Below are 19,994 nucleotides of genomic sequence, written 5' to 3' on the forward strand. Positions count from 1 at the left end.
AACGGGATCTTTCAAGGTACCGTTTTGAATTGATCATTCTTGCTTAGGCTTGTATCTAACGAACCAAATTGAGAATGCAAAAAATCAAAGCATTTATACCAGTCAAAAACACATTTTTGAAAAAATTGTAGGAATTTTGTATCTGTTACATAATTTCAAGTAGGCGAGGAATGTGGGGGGGGGGGGGGGGAGGGTAGTAATTTTCTCTTCAAGGATTCGAACCCAGTCACAAAACAAAGAGTCCCCCTTTGGTATTATATCATGACATCCACTTTTAGGCTTGGAATTTTTCTAGGGTCGCCTTCGGCGCCAATATATCCTAATTTTGAATATATATACATATATATATATATATATATATATATATATATATATATATATATATATATATATATATATATATATTCTTACAGTTTGGCCTAGTGATGAGTTGCAGATAAGAAAATAATAGATAGATTTCAAAAATTTTGACATCGAAGTCGGTTACTTTAAAAATTTAGAACTCATTTCAAAATAATTATGAAAAATATTGTGTATCTGTACGATTTGTACATCAAACTTTTGCTGTGTTTCAATCAATTTATTGGCTTTTTTTCACAATTTTTGAGCGTTTTGTGAATGCCTGGTAATGAACTCAAGGAAAGCAAACAAAAGTGGATGGTTTTTGAAAGTTAGCAACATCCGAGTCTAAAATGTCAATTAAGTGAGTTAGGACCGAAGTGTAACTCATAGAGTAATTTCGGATAGGGTACACCGTCTGCTCGTCACGCTATCTTATTTTCGGCCGGATAGATTCGTGCAACTTCTTAGTCTAATACCGATCCTAATCTTACTCTTATACTATCTAGTCTCAGGTTGTTTAACTAGTCTCTGCTAGGCTCAATAGATCTAGGGTATACTGGTTTATTGCGGCTGCTGAAGTGCTCGGGAGAGTCCAACTAATTTCTAAGTTAAATTCAAATCTCTCTGGTGCTGAAATTACAAGTAACTTCAGCACTTACAAATAAGTGGGTTGTTAGTTAGATGGATCATGATTGGTTAATATTAAATACTTTACATTGGTAAAACATTTAATTTATCCAATCATAAAATGTAGTTTAGATCAGGTTCCACCCATCCGGGTTTTACAGAGTTTTTTAGAATAGTTCTTCTGCAATTCGAAGGATGGATGATGGACGTTTGTTTTTGGCGAACATCATAATTTTCTTCCGTTTCCTCTTTTGTTAGGGAAGTTCCAGGAAGCTGGAGTTAGAGACATAAGACGTTGTGTCTTCTAGTGACAACGACTACGTCTTTGCAACAAACTCAAATCTGATTTCAGAATGGTTTGCTATGTCAGGTTTTTCTGTTCTGCGTGGAGAACTTCTTTTGTGTATGATCTAGTTTGGGAATGGCGTGGAGATTGTGCGTGGAGGGGATGCCTGGTTACTCGGATCTGTACGTATACTTGAACATCGAGGTGGTCATTGGTCTAGTTCAATGAAGTCCTTTTCTGCGAGGTCAAGTCGTACTCTAAATCCTTTGAGTTGTGATTGTGAGCGGCATATCGATTGTAGTTGGTCATTCTCTCTCGAGTGTAGTGGGGTCGTCTTGTCTTTTGATGTTCGTCCTTGGTGTTGTATTCTGATCTATGTATTGCATCATGTGATTTTACATTTTATAAAACTTTTATTAGTTTAATATTTTTTAATAATGATTTTAGTTAGTTGTTTTCACAAAAGCTTTTTGTTTTAGTTCGGTTATTTTGAAGAGTTACTCACACTTGAGTAGCTCTTATTAAAAATAGTGGTGTGGTCACAAAGCGTGGATGTAGCGCGGTGGGTTAGGCCGGCTATAGAGCATGCTCAGGACGTCCTTCCTGGTGGGTTAGGCCAGGAGTGGGAGTATGATTTCATGCGGTTTTTGTGAGGGGTCCTGTTATGTGACAACGTTTTATGTTGAGTTTGTTGTGGTCTTACTTATGTTTTGTTGGTTGTGTCCTTTTTTCAAAAATCAAATTGTTTGTGGTATGGGTTTGTCTTTCGACTTTTTTGTGTTTTATTATTTCTTTCTTAGACTTTATAATAGTCTTCAAAAGAATAAATTATCCAGTTTTAAACTGGGTTAATCCGGTTTGGGTACCGTTGGTTTCTTTTTCTAAGTCATGCTGTTATTCTATGATTTGTGGTATTTAGTAAGCTGCGTTGGTTAGTTTTGTTTAGTATATGATTCCTTTCCAACCGGGTTAAAGGAAAGTTTGAAACATGTTATTATATGTTAGAGTTGTTGAGTGTGAAAACTTGAAACTGAAATTCATTATTTTAAACAATTCTTCGTGGGCGAGCTGTGCGAGTGTGGATAGAATTTCTGTGCGAATGAATGAAAATATCAAAAGGTTAGTACTGCATTTGCATTTATTTAATGTACTACATAGAATTTAGAAATTTACTGCTAGTCATGGGGGAATATTAAGATACAAATTTTCATCATAATTAGATTTACTGCTTGTGGGGGAAAATTTTAGAAATGAATTTACTGCATTGGTATTAAATTTATAAATTTATAAGTGTAAGAGATTAATAGAATTTTTGAAATCTGTTTGATGAAATTTGCGATTTTTATTTGTCTTTTGTGGTTTTTGTAGGTGATCGTCGGATGAAGGCTAAAAATCTAAAGAAAACATGAATAAAGTATGGTGAGTTTTTTAATATTTTAATTAGTTAGTAATATTCATTTAATTCATACTTACCTGTTAGTCGTCGGGGAAAAAACCGTGGGGGAAGATGTCGTGAATTAGTTCTGAAGTTGTTAGTAGTTTAGCTAAGATGCGGATGATATTTTTAGTTTGAAGCAGTGGCCAAAGCAATTGAAGTGCCTTGATAGTGGTTAGTTCTTCAGTGCCAACTGCAAACTCATAAGGTGTGTTTTGGATTAAGTTATATAATTTGTGATTGAATTTAGTGTTGTGGATGAATTCTAAAATTGGGATTTCTATGGGTTGTACAAACTCGTGCGGGATAAGGAAGGGTCGGGATTCTTCGGCGTTGAAGGTCTTGGTAATGGGACAGAAGATGTACATTTGGGTTATGGGGTCATAATTACGAAGAATACCATGGAGGTTAGTGTCTTTAATACAATATGTGAAATTTAGGAAAAATGGTGAAGTGTATTTGGAATTAATGAATTGAAAACGATGGTGTGGTTGTCTAGAGGGTGTGTGTAGGTCAAAGTGATTTTGGATGAAGCGATAATAACTATATGTGTGGGTTTGTTTAGTGCGCAACATAATATCGTGTGAGCAGTGTAAATCTCTTTCGTGTGGTGCAAGGAAATGAAAGGTTAGTGAAAATATTTGGAAGCGTTCTTTAAAACTTTCGTATGCTTGTGTGTCTGTTAGTGCTTCTGAAATAATGTGATCAAACTTTCGGTCGAAGATGTTTAGTGTGAATGTATATGGTGTCTTGATGAAAAATTTCTCGGTAATTTGTGGATTAGCGAAGCGATCGTCGTCTAAGAATTGATCTTGGTTAGCTCTGATGATGTTGTGATCATAGTATTCGAGTGTATATTCGTTAGCTCTAGGTGCAGTGTGTGTTTTTAGTGATTTTTTATATCCAACGTAAGTAAATTGTCTAGGTGTTAGTGGTGTAGTGAGTCGATATAGCATGTCCGTATTTCGCTCTATATCGATGTGAGTGTTAGATAAAGGTAAGCAAAGAGGGTTAGTGAAATGATAATATGAGGTCCAAGAGAGAGTAGGCATTAAAACGTATTCATCTACGAAGTTGCGTGTTTCGTTAGTGTCGTGGGGGGTGTTTAAGGTGTATTGTGGGAATGAGGGTAAGGTGATGGCTAAAAATTCTTTTGTGTTAGTATGCTTGGGGTGGTTGATGTATTCACGGGCTGTTCCTGGTTTTGCTGGGAAAGGATGGTTGGGGAACTTTCTTTTAAAAGTGCGGTAAGCTCTATTAGTGTTGAGTGAAGATTCAGTTGATGTGGATGATGGTGCCAATAATTCAGTATAAGTTGAAGAGGGTGTAGGGGTAGGGGGGTTGGATGAATTTATTGTGGAGGAGATTTGGTTTATGGTTGGGGTATTAAGGTGGTAGGGTTGTTGTTGAAGGGTAATAAAATTATCTAGCTCTGGGGAGATTCGGGGGGTGTCTGGAGAATGAGATGATTGGTCAGAATGGTATGAGGAATAGGTTGGGGTAACTTGGGAAGCATAAGAGGGTGTGGGAGTAATTGGGTCAGGGTTATTGGATAATATGGGTTGAAAAGGGGGTTGAGAAAAATTAGAAGAGTTATGAAAATTATTGGATGGGGATGGTTCTGAGTCGGCGAATTCATCGGGGGTTTCAATATTCGGGTTATTTAGCTGTGAGATGGAGTATAAAACTGAGATGTGTGAATTAGTGTCGGAATTCATGCCTGATGTTACATTACTAGATGGAAAATCGGGTGGCGGAAAAGCAAAAAGTGGTATTATTGGGATTGGAGAGGTAAGATTGGTTGGGTGGGAATTTGATCGGTGTAGTGATCCAAGTTGGCGGCTCATCGTGGGCTAAAAAAATGATTATTTTGAGACTGAAAAGCGGTGGTATGGGGTTGTTCAATAATTTGTTCATAAGTATTATCATCTTGTGACTGGTGTGTCATTATATGTTGAATGGGACTTTGTGATGTGGTGAGTCGAAAATTTGGATTATGTGTGATGGCTAAGTTTCGAAAATTTCGTGGGACTAGGGATAGTGGATGGTTATTTGGTAGGGCTGGTAATTGTGGTGCCGTTGGCGTTATGTCTACATTGTTATGTTCTTCGTCGTATGTATTTTGTCGTGTTGTTATTTTTGTGTTATATTCTTTTATTTGTGCGTCTAAAAGAATTTTGTTTATAGATGTAGAAAAGATTCCAAAAAATCCTGCAAATAGTATGCGTGCTACACTTGCTTGTCTGTTTACTTGTGTGTGTATAGCATATGTGTTGTAGATTCCTTTTAAAAGTGAGAAAAGAAATCCAATAAAGTTAAACATTGCGTATAAAATAGTCAATTTTTCTAAGATGTAGTAGGGCCATCCTAGAAAATCGAGGATCTCATTTTTGAGTGTAACAAAGCTAAAAATGTTAATTGGTGATATATCTTGGGGACGGTATTTTTCACCGTTTAGATATATGTAATCTTTAATGTCCTTAAAATATCCGCTATAGTCTTGCGTGTAGATATCGGCAAATCCTGCGGTTTCTGCAAGTTTGCGTAAATTTTGGTCTATTGATTGTCTTTGTATAGTGTCCATTTGTGTTAATAATTCTTGGAATTGTTGTGTTCTAATGTGATGTTGAATATCTGATTTTGAATAGATTCCTATTGATTGTAAGTCTATATTTGGGTTTCGAGCAATAGCGCGAATGCTTTCTGGTGAAAATTTTTTGAGTGATTGCATTAATGTGGGATATGGTGTGAGAAGATAATATTTATTTTCATCAGGGTTTAGTTGTACTACATTGTGGCTGTTTTCTGATCCACATGGGACTGCGGTATCCCAGAAATAGGTTCTTCGTGAAAGTGTATCCACGAAATGTACTTTATTCTTATAAAAGATAGGGATTCTTTTATAACATCGTTTATCTTCAAAAACGTATAGTGGTGATACTTTTTTAGTACAAGTATAAAACCATAAGATGTTTCCTTCATAGTCTAAAAAATTTGATCTATTTCCAGATAATAAGTATCCTGCATAGGGTATTTTTAATACTGCTAGTGCAAGTGATTGTAATATTTGTGTTCGTTCTAATTCGCATAATTGGTGTAGTGTTTCTAATTCGGAGAGTGACATTTCTTGAAAAATTCGGCTAATTGTATAATCTAGTTTCATATCTAAATGAATATCATAGTGGATATTACCGAAATATGTAGTATTCATTAGTGATAATTCTTGTAAGCGTGTGCTTCTGGTGTCATGGGGTTTTAGATGTCCACCAGGTTGTCCGTTGCTTTTTTCAAAATTAACTGGTATATAGGATGTTCCTTCGTTTAAAGGATGACCTGTGGCATATGGGTCGATTTTTATTTTTCCAGTGGTCATGTCGAATCCTTTTTCGTATTCAACTAATATTTCAGAGTATTGTGTTCTGTGAAGTGGATTCCTGTATTTACATGCAAGTTCTGTTTCTTGATATATTTGAAAACGTGTCAATTTGTTTTCTATATTGTCTATGTTTCTAAAATTAGAACTTAGTTTTCGTGATGGATGGACTTGTTCATATGGAATTGATTGTATAAAATATTTTTCGTGAAATTTTATCATACGAGCGTGTATTTTTGCTACTTGAAATGTTGTACATGTATCTTCGGGGAACCAAACAATTGTTGCTTGTGTTCTCGTTGTAGGGTCGCAATAACCTTGATCATTTTTACAAGGTAATCGGATTCCTTGATAGATCATTGTATTATCTGATAAATCTCGTGTTAGTTGTATTTTTTCGAGTTGTATTTTCCAATCGAAAAACATTATTTCTTGGTATCCTTTATTTTTTGTGTCTGCTTTGCAGTTTGATGGGTCATTTATACCAATGTGTGGTATCCAATGTTTATCGTGTAGGTCATAGGTTAATCGTCCGTGTGCGCCGTTATACGGGTATTTTTCGTCTAGTTTTATATGTCCTTGGTGTCTTTCAAGTTGTGATTGATGTACAGAGTCTGAAAAAACTTGAAAATTAACTAATTTTCTTTGGGAGTTTTTATTTTGTGTGATGTTTAGTCTTAGTAATTCATTTTTACAATCGTCGGGATTGAGATGTAAAAGACGTTCTATATTACTTTGATAGAATGATTCATGGTCAAGTCGGTTTTTGTTTCCATTCGAGACTTGTGAACAATGTACTTTCTTTTCGGAAAATGTTGCTGTGAATTTATAACCTGTAACTGTTGTTGCTCGGGCTTTTGAATAGAGTGTTGCTATTACATCTGTGGTTTCTATAGCTTGTGGTTCTGTTTCACATTGTGATACTTGATTTATTGCATATTTATGTAGTGTTTTTTGTTCATTTTCCTCACAATCGTAATGTGTTACTAATAAATCTTGTGGTCCTGTACGAGGGGAAGGGTTTATGTTTTGATTTGAGATTACTAGAAAAGGGAGTTGGAGAAAAATTAATAATTTTAGAATATACATGTGTATGATAATCCTGAGTATGGATTATAAAATGTAATGTAGCCAATTGTGTTTTTGGTATATCTGTCGTATTTGTATATTACTTCAGTAGTTATAAACGGTGGTGGTAGTGATTGAGCTGTTATGTTAGGTGGATTTAATGGGTAGGGATGTTGGGTAATATTATTTAACTTAACTGTGATTTCAAACTTTAATTGTAAACTGTTTTGTTGGAGTATTTGAATATTGTGATCACGGATATCGTTGTGAATATCTTGGCGATATTGTAATCTATTAAGTGCCCAGTTATGAAGGCGGTTACTTTCTTGATGTTGTCCAAATAGTGGTGGAGGTGCTGTGAATGTATTCCAATCTAGTCTTAAAGGAATATTTATTGATGATTGTTCTCGATATCTGGCGTCGAGATTATTTGGAAAGTTTAAGTTAAAGGGTGGTGGTGAAAACTGGCTTATTGATGGTGTTGATGGTAGTGATAATGTTTCTGGTAGTGATGAGGATGTTGTTGTATCCGTAGAAATATCTATGGGGTCATTGACTAAATTTGGTTCACCTTGTGTAAATGAATGTGTAGTCCAATATGGAAATCGTGATGTTTGGTTTGTAGGGTTGAAAGGATTTTCACGTATTTGCTCAGATGTTGGTGTTGAACCTAAGTAATCTGATGGTAGGCTTGAGGTGCTACGTTGTGAAAGAAGCGTAGGGGTTTCTGGTAATATACCAATGGGGTTTTCTGGAGTGGTTTGTGATGGGGATTGAGGTATATCAAAATGAACTCGGGGAGTTTGAAAATTTCTGTTTCGTCGAGGATGTATAATTTGTCTATTTATTTCGACTGTATTTTGGTTTTGACTAGAATTTCTTATTCTACTTAGTTCTTGTGGTAGTGTTGGGTATAGGTTATATGTTGGTTCGCTTAAAGGTGCTTGTCGTTGGACTGGTTCTAGTGGTTCTGATAAACGAGCATGTCGTTCTTCAAAAGTGTATGGATTGTCTTGAAAAGAAATTCGTGTAGATGTTTGAGGATTTTGAGTAATTGAAGGTGGTGTTTGGTTATCTTGGGATGATGTCGGTGAAGACTGATTCTGTGACTGTTGGGTAGCAATTTTTGATGGTTTTTTGAATTATTACTTTAGTGAGAAATTTTGTGTTTATTATAATATTCTTCCAAAAAAAGAATTAGAAGGACTGTTGCTAGGGCAAATGTGAGGATTGCTTTCTTTATACATTTACAGATGGTCAAAATGAGGGATGAAAAAAATGTTATGAAAATTACAAACAATAAAAAAATATCGGTTCTACTGAAAATTGTTCGTATCATTTAGACAAGTTGTTAAAATCGTACCTGTGGATATATTCAAGGGTTTTGGAAAGTTGGAGGAATAGTTCGAGAATAGTGTAGAAAATTAAAAAAATGTTACAAAAAATGATTAGGATTATTAGAAAAGATTCAAGTATATCAAAAAGAAATATTATAAAGGCTTCAAGTATTGAAAAAAAATGTTTAAAATTTATAAGTATTTGAGCAACTGTTTGAGAGAAGAGCATTTAAGAAATGATCTCTTGGTCGAATATTTTTTGCTGTTTGAGGCGATTTTCTAGTGTGGTCGAATTATTTATTAGTTTTTTGACAAGTGGGTTGAGTTTTGTAAAAAATTGTTGGGGGCAATTTTCATGGTGACTGGGAGGTCGTCTTTTTCTTTATTTTTGTTTGTCAAATGATCCGGGGTATGGTGAGATTTTTATACTTTAGGCTAATTAAAATCTTCATTTTGTTACTTTAGGCTAAGTTATCAAATTTGTTTTGGGGGTATTCGTGGTCTGAGTTGGGGAAATATTGTTGATCTTTGGGTTATTAGATAAGGGAGGGGTACGGTATTATGGTGATATTTATTTTAGTTGTCAAGTTGGAGTGATTTGCTTATTTTTGACCTGGAGGTTGTAAAGTTATAGTTAGAGATGTGCCTGGAGTTCTAGATTATTCGTCTAATTGATCTTAGTTTGAGTTAGAGAAAGTGGCGGATTGGATGAATCCTATTGGTCTATTTTGAACTAGAATTATTGCGTACTTGTGAGCATGTTATTTTGAAAAATTGAAATGAAAAATGTTACGGAGGTTTCAAGATTGTGAAGTATGAAATCTTAAAATTACTTTTTAAATTCTACTTTCTTTAATATTTTAGATTGGGGGATGAACATTTTGTAGTTTTTACGTGGTTGATTTCGGAGTCTTGTTGTTTTTCTATGTTCAGATTTGTCTATTTCTTCTTGGGGTATTATTTGTTCTGTCATTTTTCTATTTTTTCTTTGTTTTGGAGATTCTTTATGGTTTTGTGTATTGTTTTTGGTGGCGGTTGGTTTTGTGTTTTGATTTTCGGTGGGGTTATCATTTTGTTCTGTGTTTTTCAGATGTGGTTCATTTTGAATGATTTTTAATCCTGTGAAAGAATATAATTGAGTTAATTCGCGGAGTGCGTATTCTTTTGGGTAATAAGGTAATAGGTTGTTTCGATGTTGAACGATTTCTTTTGTGTTTGAGTCGGTAATTTTATATGTGACATCAGTGGGTTTTGCAATTATTTGGTATGGTCCTTTTCGAAGGGGTTGTAATTTTTTAGAAATTCCTTTTTGAGTATTAAAATTAGGTATTAAAACAAATGTTCCAATTTTTAAATCGGAGGCTGGTGTAAAACGTGAATTGATTTGTTCATTGATGTTTTGTCTTTGTAATAAATTTTTTGTTATTTTTTGATAAATTTCATTGTGTTTTTTATCTCTATTTAGAATCCATTCGGTGTGTGTACCGGAGGCTAGTTTAAGAATTTGTGGGTGATGAAAATGATCTTCATCGTGTGTATGTAAAGGTAGGTTATAACAAATTGAGTCTTTATTTGGTTGACAATAACCTTGTGCGTTTTTATGAGAATTTGCTGTAAACATTATTGGTTTGCGTGGCTTTTGGTTAAAAACCATTTCGTATGGTGACATTCCTAAAGTTGTCGTTATTTGTGAATTATATGCTAAGGGAAATAATTTTACATCTGCTGACCATTCGGTATATTTTGTATCATTTCCGTTGATGATACATCTAAGATATTCTTGTAATGAACGGTTCATACCTTCGACTAAGCCGTTTGTCCAAGGTGCATGAGATGTACGTGGTTTGTGTTTAATGTTATATAAATGACATAGTGTGATAATTTCATTATTTATGAATTCTGTACCGTTGTCTGTAACTAAAATTTCTGGTAGTCCGAATTTTGCTATCCAGTGTTCATAGAGTGTTGTGTAAGCGTAATAAGCGTTACAATGTGGTACTGGGTTAAGTGCTACATAATGTGTAAATGCGTCAACAATTACCATAATGTAGGAGTTTCCTTCTGATGAGGGTGAAATTGGTCCCTTAGTATCAAATGAGATACGATGGTTAAAGTACAAACTTTGTCCTTTAAAATCTTGTTTTTGTGCTATTTGTTTTTGATTTGGGTAAGGTTTATTTAGTTGACATACTATACAATCATTGCATAGTACTTTTATCCAAACTGGTGCATTTGGGAAGTAAAAATTTTGTATAAAATTTGAATATGTTTTTTCTGATCCAGAGTGTCCTTTAATATTTTGTGTATGTGAAATATTAAAAGCTATAAGAATCATACTTAAAGGGAGACATGGAACTGTAGATTCATTCAGGTTATACTCTAAAAGGTCTGTATTTTCGTTAATTGTTGTGTTGTTAAATTTGCGAAAGTATCGGAGGAGTGTTTTGTTTCCTAGAATGGTTGAATCTGCTTTGATAGGTTTAGTTTTATATTTGTGCCATGATTTCAGTTGTCGAATTACTGGGTCAAGGTTTTGATATTGTTTCAGTGTTGAAATTGTAATTGTTTCTGTTGGGGGGAGAAAAATGTTTTCGATTTCTAATTTAGATAAGGGTATTGTGTCAAGTGGGTCGTGAAGGTCAAAAACTTGATTTATTGTGTATTTTGAATCATTTGTTTGTGGTCCTGATAAATTTATTTTATCAGTTAAATCTTCTTTTTCAATTAGTGGAAAATGGTCTTTTTTAGGCGGGTGTTGTTTTGTTCGTTTTTGTTGGGTGTTATTTTTTATCCATTGAGAATATGGGATTGGTTTGAAAGTTGATGTTCCAAGTAAATCAACTTCATAATGATTATTTTGACAATCTAAATAAAGTGGGAAATGTTGTAAATTATTTATTTGTGATTGTTCAATATCAGTTTTTACTGCATATTTGCATTCCAATCGGGGTGATGTTTCGTTTTCTGCAAGGTAGAATTTTATGTTTTTGGGTATTTCAACTGTTGTTTTTCGTGTAAGTAATTCAGGTGGTGTATTTCGACTTAAGGTGTCTGGTAATGCAAGATTTTTTCCTGCAGTCCAAACTATATGTAAGTTTGGAAATTTCATTAGAATTAGTTGAAATCTGTAAACTCGGTGGTTTGGGTTAGATTTTTGTGTAAAGAGAAAGATTATTGGTTTATGGTCTGTGAATAGAACTGTTGGATGTTTTGATCCAAGTATCAGAAATTCATATTCTGTCAGTGTATATATTATGGCTGTACATTCTCTCATTAGAGTTGAGAGTCGTAGCTCTGCTTGAGTGAATAATCGAGAATTTGCTGATATGAGGTTCATTTTATTTGTACCATTATGTGATTGTAATAGTGCTGCACCGATGCCAAAGTTCGAAGCATCGCACATTGCATAAAATGGTTGATTTGAGTCTGGAATTGTGTTTGAAATTTGTTCAGTTAAAAGTTTCTTTATTTCTTCAAATCGTGTTTGATGTTCTGTGTTCCATTCAAAATTATTTTGTTGTCTAAGGATGTTATAAAATGGTCGTAGATATAATTGCATTTTATAAACATATTTACTTAAAAAGTTTAACATTCCAAGAAATTCTTGGATTTTCTTTTTATTTGTTGGTGGTTGAAGTTTTTGAATAGCGTCAATGCGTGATTTCAATGGAGTGATTGTTTTTCTTTCTATATTATGTCCTAAGAATTTAACTCTTGTCAAAAAGAAGTGTGATTTATCGGGGGCGGCCTTCAGATTTTCGTTCTGAAGTATTTGGTGATATTTTTCTAAAACATTGAACATTTCGTCTTTTGTTTGTGATTGCATAAAAACATCGTCTAAATAGGTGATTGCGTTTTTCTTGAGTATTAGTGGTCTAAAAATTTTGCTCATAAAAGCTGAAAATGCTGCTGGTCCTATGGATATTCCATAGAATAAGCGGTTGAATTCATATTGTTGGTTTCCTATAACAAATTGTGTTAAACGTCGTGATTCTTCATCTAGTGGCATTTGATTGTATGCACTATTCATATCGGCGGTTGTAAAGTATTTGCCGTTTATTTTTGTTAAAATAACTTGTATTGGTTCAATGGGCCAATTACATTTTGATTCATCTATGAGTGAATTGAGGTATCTAGCGTCGAGAACGATTTTTAATGATTCTCCTTTAGCTAGAATGATAACAGGGTTGATGAATGTGTTGCCTTTTGGTTGTTCTTCTTTGTTTACTGGTGATATAATGTTGTATTGTTCTAAAATATCGAGTAATCTGTTCACTTTATCATGTAAGTGAATTGGTACTTTACTTGCTCTCTGTTTTTTGAAAACTGCGTCTGGTTTTAACGGGAGATGTAGTGATGAACTGATTTTGCCAACATCGAATTTTGATGTTGCATAGACTGATGAATATTTAATTAGCTGTTTGTCTAATTTTTCGAATTCGTCTTGTGTTATTTGTGAATGTTGGAAATTAAACATTGTTAAAAATTTCTGTTGGTCCTCTGTGTAGTTACCTATGTTGAATGTAGGTTTGAAATATGGAGTTTTTGTGAAATAATCCGTATTTCTGTTTTCGTTACTTATTATATTATTTATAGATAATTCTTCATTAAGAATTGTAGATTGGCAAATATCTAGTAATTGGAGTATATTATTTACGCGATAGGCTTTTTCGTGTATTGGTGATATTGTAGCGTTGGTTTCGCAGTATCCTAAAAGTCCTAAAGGTAATGTTACTTGGTAAGGTGTGTTGTTATAGACATGTAAAGAAATGATATCGGAATTCGAATTTTTCAAATATTTTATGGATGAGATTGTGATTTTGAAAAATTTATGAATAGGTTTGAATTCAAATTCTGACATATAAAATTTTTGTTTGTTTTGTTCTTTATCATATTGGTGAACTTGTTTGATTGAAAAATTATAGATATTTCCTGATAGTGGTTTTAGGTGTTTTCTTTGTTTGTTAAATATCGGGTAGAATTTTGAAAAGAATGGTGGTTGTTTGTTTAATCTTTGAAAAAATGTTAAGGATGTTTCTTTTGTTTTTGTATATTTATCTTTGATTAATATTTTACTATTTAGTATGTTAATTGTTGGTATATACTTCGAAATAAATGGTATTCCAATGATATTATATTTAATGTCAGTGATATGGAATATTTGTTTAAATGGCTTATTTAAAATTTTGCTTTGTTCCATTGTTCTGGTGGGGAGGAGAAATAATTGGATTTTTCCGTAGTTTATCAATGTTGATCCTTGTGCTGTTGCTAACTTACTGGAGGTTTCAAGAGTTATTAACTTTGGGTGTAAAGTTTTTATTTCATTCCATGTGGGGATGTTTATTATGTTTGATTCTGCTCCTGAATCAATTAAAAAATCTATTTCAAGGTCTGGTGGTTGAAATTCTTTATTTCTTGGGCTTTCTAAGAGAAATGGTATTGTCCAAATTTTTTCTTTGGGTTGTTCTTTTTGTATATTTTGATAAATGTGGTTTGTATTCAAGCATTTTGTTTTGGTATTTTTATTGGTTTGATCTGTAGTGTTAATCTCGTTTGTTTCTTGCGTCGTTGGTGTGGAATTTATGGGTGTAGTGTAATAATTTTGAAGAAATTCTGATTGATTTTCATATATGTGTGATGAAAAGGGTTGTTCATATATGACAGATTCATAGTCATTTTCGACTTTTATCATATTGATAGAAAGAGTGTTTTCAGTATCACTTTCTGAATCTGATGATGTACAGTTTATTTGATTGAGTTGTAACGTATCAGTTACTGTGTCATCAATACCTGGAGGGTCTGATGTTGTTTCTGGGTTAGACTGTACTTGATTGATTTGTCTTTGATGTTTAGGTGTACTACTTCTGTGGCGATTATTAGAATTATTATAGTTATTATTATTCCGGTGTGGTGATTGGGAATAATTTCTATAACGATTATTATAACTTGGGTGTCGATTTTGTGAATTATTTCGCGATCTGTTTTGGTAATTATTGTTTGGTCTGTTATAGTTCGATCTATTATATGAGTTATTCCTTGATCGATTGTTCGGGTAATTCTGGTTTCGGTTGTTTGAATAACTTCTATTTCGATTATAGGAGTAGTTTCTATTCCTATTGTATGATGAATTTCGTGATTGGTTGTTTGGATAGTAGTTATTTCTTGATTGGGAATTAGATCTAGAAACAAATCGTTGTGTGTTTGAATTTGATCTGGAGTAGTTATTTCGACTATTTGGTCTATTGTAGTGATTTTGTGATGAATTATACGTGTTTCTTCGTTCTGGTGATCTTCCTCTATAACTTGAGTTATATGGTGATTGATTTCTTGTATAATTTGTATTGTTCGGGAGTGGTTTTCCTGAACTGTTGTTGCTGTGGACTGTTTTGTTCGGTAGATTTTGATCTTTTTTCATGTATTGATAGAATGATTTATTTGGTTCTTTATATTTTTGAGGTTTATTTTGATTATCTTGCTGTTTTTGTCTACATTCGGAAATACTATGTCCGTATCGTCGGCAATAATTACACCATTTTTTGAAAGATGGTTTGCCTTTAAAGTTTGGGTTCTTTTCGTAGATATTGAGTATTTCAGTGATTTTTTCAACGAGGTCTGTCTCTGATTCCTGTATATTATTAATATTAGTGGGAGTCGTTTCAATTCTGTTAACGTATTGTAATTTCAGATTTTCCGTTTCTTCTAGTTTCATCGTGATTTCTGCTTGTTCTAATTTGTCTACTAGTTTTCGAAAATCTAAATCGGGTTCTCGAATTGAAGAAGGATGTGATGCTCTCTTTTTTATTGCTATTTTCCTTAATTGTGGTGTTAAGGTCATCATTAAGATTTCTGTCATCTTTGTGTTTTTATAGTCATGTGTATTTAATGAATATGCTTTTCGAACTAGTGTTTCGATTCGTACTGCTATTTGCTTGATGGTTTCGTTTGGTAATCTGCGAATTTCATTACATAAAACTCTTTGTTGTTGTTTGTTTCTTTCGGAGTCAAACATTTTTGAAAATTCTTGTGTAAATCTTTTCCAGTTTGATTTTATTTCTAGAGGTAGTACTGAAAACCATTTTTGGGCTGCGCCATCTAAGGTTGTTTGTATTAACGCTGTGCGTCGATGTATCCAATTTTGATGTAGTGGCGTATTAATTGGTTCAGGTCCAATATTTAAAATCAGGTTTGCTGTTACTGCATTTAAATAATCTTCTACAGAGTATTCAGGGTCTGTTCCTGTGAAAACCATTAAAGGTTTGTTTGATGTTATTGATGATCCACCCATAAGGTATGGATTCATTGTCATTTGTAATGATTCTGCTGCATTTGGCATTTGAGAAAAATTTGAAAGTTGGTTTCTTGTTATCTCATGTTGTTGGAGATAATATGGGAGTGGTATTTCATTTTGCATTTGTGATGGTTGATACGAGTGTGCAGTCATTGGATTTTGTTGTTGAATTGGTTGAAAAGATTGTGTATTAATTGGATTTTGTTGTTGAATTGGTTGTTGATTTTGTGCATCTATTGGTTGTGGAGAAAAATTTCTATGATTTGTACGTGTTCTCTGTATTCCTTGTCTACGATATTCTTGAGTATTTTGTGCAAATATATCTGGTTGTAAGAAATCATCATCTGAGGATAAATAATCCATTTGATAAGATGTCTGTTTTTTATTTTTATTTTGTTGAAAAAATGGGTAATTTTCACTGTGATCCCGTGGAGGATTTGTTTGGAAATTTGTTGAATTAGGTTGGGCCATTGGGTTATCCCAATTTCGAGATCTTGTATATTGGTTAAAATTTCTTTGTGGTTGATTATATGTTTTTGATGGATGTGTATAATTATAATTATGGTCTGCAAAGTTGTTTCTAGTGAATGTTTTGCGTGTTTTTGGTGGTATTGTCATGGGTCTGTATGTTTGGTAATCCATATGTGAATATTTAGGGGCAACCGAAGGTTTAACGGTTGATTGTAAGGTTACCTGTGTTTGTGAAGGATTTGTATTTCTTGGTGTTGTTAAATTTGGGCGTATTGGTGAAATACTTTGTTGTGTAGTTGTTGTGTGTACAATTTCTTCATTTATGAAGTGTGATGGTGTCTGGATATCTTGTTGAGTAAGATTCCTAGTTCCATTGAGGTTTTCATTGTGTATAACTGTAGAGTTTAAACTATTATTTTGTGTATCGGGTAAAAATGTATTATAGTTTAATGGTGTTGCATCAATTGTTAATGGTATTACTCTTACATAATCTCTTATGTAAGATATTGTACCTATTGCTTGACTTGAGATTGATTGTGGAAAGCTTATAAATGCGGGATGAGACCATTCGGGGTCCCAAACATAATCTGATTGTTCTGTGATAGCGGTATCATCGTTCGAATTTTGGGGTCTAAAATTTTTTCTTGCTTGTGCAATTAAATCAATATTGTGTGTGAAATAATCTATTATGAACCATGCCAAAATTTTTTGTAGATCGTGTTTTGTATGTTGTGAAACGTCGTCTTTCGTGAAATTTTCTTTAATGATGTTTAAATAACTAGAGAGTAGTGTGATTTCATGTCGTACTCTTAAATGTTTAGATGTTTCTGTCGGTGAGACATTTGTTATTGGGATTTCGTTTTCTAATATCGAAATATAACTATATATTATTGCGAAAACTTCATTGGTGAATATGGAGTTTGCTCTTTGTGAGTTATGGTATTGGATGCTTTTTATATATTCTGAAAAAACTTTTGAAAATTCTAAATCAAGATCGTCTGTTTGAATTGTATATTTTCTATTATTATGGTTTGGTGAGGTGAATTCTATGGAGTAGATTCCATACTGTTGTGTTATGTTGCATATATCTTTTAGATAGTGATCTATGATTTGTCTTTTGATTTTTACATCGGGGAACTCTGTTTTACATGGACTGATTCCGGGTTCAAATAAATTTACGAGTAAATTTTGACAAAATATGTGTTGTCCTCTATCAGTATCTGCGTCTACTATAAAAGGAAAGATTTCATCATCATCTGGAGTTTCTTCACCTGGGGTGTGCGTTGAACTCATTTTTTCGTTCGATTACTGTTAATATGTAATTATTAATGTGTCGAATTGGTTGATTCCAATTGTATAAATGTACTGGTTTGTGTTTGTACTGCTTTTTTATTCTTCTTTTTCCTCTTTGTGATGAATTTGAAGTTGTTTCTGAGTCAGAGAAATATAATTGATCGTGAATTGGGCAATTTTTATCTATTGATTCTTTTAGTTTGTAAAGTTCGTCTAAACTGTTGGTTTCTGATTCTGAAAATGCGTTTCGATTTTTTGAAAATCTTTTTCGTGTTATTTGTCTTTGTTTCGTTATTATTTTTCTTTTTAGTGTTTGTCGTTTTGTTCGAATGTATCCAACTGTTTGTGTATGAGGTGTGATTACAAGGTCGTATTTTTTGTTATCTATTTCACAATTGTGTAAAACGATTGTTTGTTTATTTCCTAGGTTTTTAAATGACATAAGGTTTAGAATGACGGATGCAAAGGGTTGTTAAATGATTTCTATTTTCCTAAACTGTTAGTTCTTACGATTTTTTGGTTAGCTTAACCTGGGTCTGTTTGTTCAGGGTTGGAGAGAAAAGTATATCGATTCCGAAGAATGATTTTTTACTTTCTCGTGGCTAGTATAAGTTAAGGTGTTAACTTACTTAATCTTACTTAGGGGTAGTGATTGTGTTCAAGGGTTGGAGAATAGTAAATCGATCCACAAGGTTCAGGTATAATTAGAACGCGAGTAGTTCGTTAGATACTATTTTAAACTTACTAAGTCTAAGATTTATCCTGGGTCTGGTAAGAGGGGGGGTCAAGTGAAGGATGAATAACCGAAGTTCTTCACTGTTTATCCTAATTTGAATGATTAGTTTTGTTTAAAAATTTCTATTAGTCTTAGGTCTTTAGAAAGGGTTGGGTAGTGAATCGACGTTTGAGGTCGTTAGACACTAATTAAGTGGGTGGGGGAGAACAAAGTTGTTCTGTTTGATCCAAGGATAAGCCTTGATGATCAAATTTGAAATTTAATTAAGTAGAAAATGATTTAAGATCCAAGGATAAGCCTTGATGATCTGGTTTTAAAATTAAGTGAATTTAAGTTTTAATAAAATTTTAAATGTGTGTAAAGGAAAGATTTAGTGTTTTGATGATATTAGTGGGTTTATGATTGCTGTTATGTTTTAGATGATGAAGCTGGAACAACAGGATGATTTATGATTACTAACCATTTATTGTCATGCTACTAATTTTTATTTTTATTTTCCAATAAATATTTTTCAAACATTTTTTGTATAATACTGCAGAGTTTTAGGAAAACGATCTTAGATCTTTTTATCAATCGTTATTGTATATTAATAAATTTGTTTAGCGCCTGAAATGATTTTGAAGAGTAACTTCAAGGTTTTATGTTTGCAAATGGAAATCTAAATTCATTGCAAGTAGTATTCGAAATATAAAAGTTTGTTCTGGCTTTTGCCGAACTATCATATAACTATACGGCAAGTTTCTACTTTGTCGTATGTCGTCTTTGGTTCGAGGTCTTCTTCCAATTCCGGGTAGTTCTGTTATGGTTCGGAATATTGGCTCTGATCTATTGAGTCGGAGAGACATTTCAATTAAATTATTGTCGTATAACATTTTTGTAAATGTTTTTGTCTAATTTCTAATCTATTTTGGTTAATTCTAATCTATTAAGGTCTTGTTCGAGACTTATGGTCGCACCAGATGAGTTAGGACCGAAGTGTAACTCATAGAGTAATTTCGGATAGGGTACACCGTCTGCTCGTCACGCTATCTTATTTTCGGCCGGATAGATTCGTGCAACTTCTTAGTCTAATACCGATCCTAATCTTACTCTTATACTATCTAGTCTCAGGTTGTTTAACTAGTCTCTGCTAGGCTCAATAGATCTAGGGTATACTGGTTTATTGCGGCTGCTGAAGTGCTCGGGAGAGTCCAACTAATTTCTAAGTTAAATTCAAATCTCTCTGGTGCTGAAATTACAAGTAACTTCAGCACTTACAAATAAGTGGGTTGTTAGTTAGATGGATCATGATTGGTTAATATTAAATACTTTACATTGGTAAAACATTTAATTTATCCAATCATAAAATGTAGTTTAGATCAGGTTCCATAAGTCACAAAAGTTCGACGACTGGATGATACATCACGAACAAAAGCCATATTTTGCTTGAGTTTGTATCGGTTAGTCTTTTTCTTCGCTCAAACGATTTGTCAGCTACCAGTTGCCACTTTCAAAAACGTGGCGTTTGCCATTTTTGGATCATTCAAAGAAAATGAAGAAAAAATTTCACTGCTGGGGAGGTCAATGGTATTTTTACTACTGCAAAGATTATATTCTCTAAACAAGCAGTCTCATTGGTTCGACCTGGAACTTTTGCTTCAGTTAAAAAAAATTGGTGTTGAGAATGTTGCTTACAATCATTCATTAGAACAAAACTGATAAAGGCACTTAAGGGTTTTTCATTGTTGAAATTCGTGTT

Source organism: Symsagittifera roscoffensis, chromosome 2 (assembly GCF_963678635.1).
Source record: "Symsagittifera roscoffensis chromosome 2, txSymRosc1.1, whole genome shotgun sequence".
Lineage (NCBI taxonomy): Eukaryota > Metazoa > Xenacoelomorpha > Acoela > Convolutidae > Symsagittifera > Symsagittifera roscoffensis.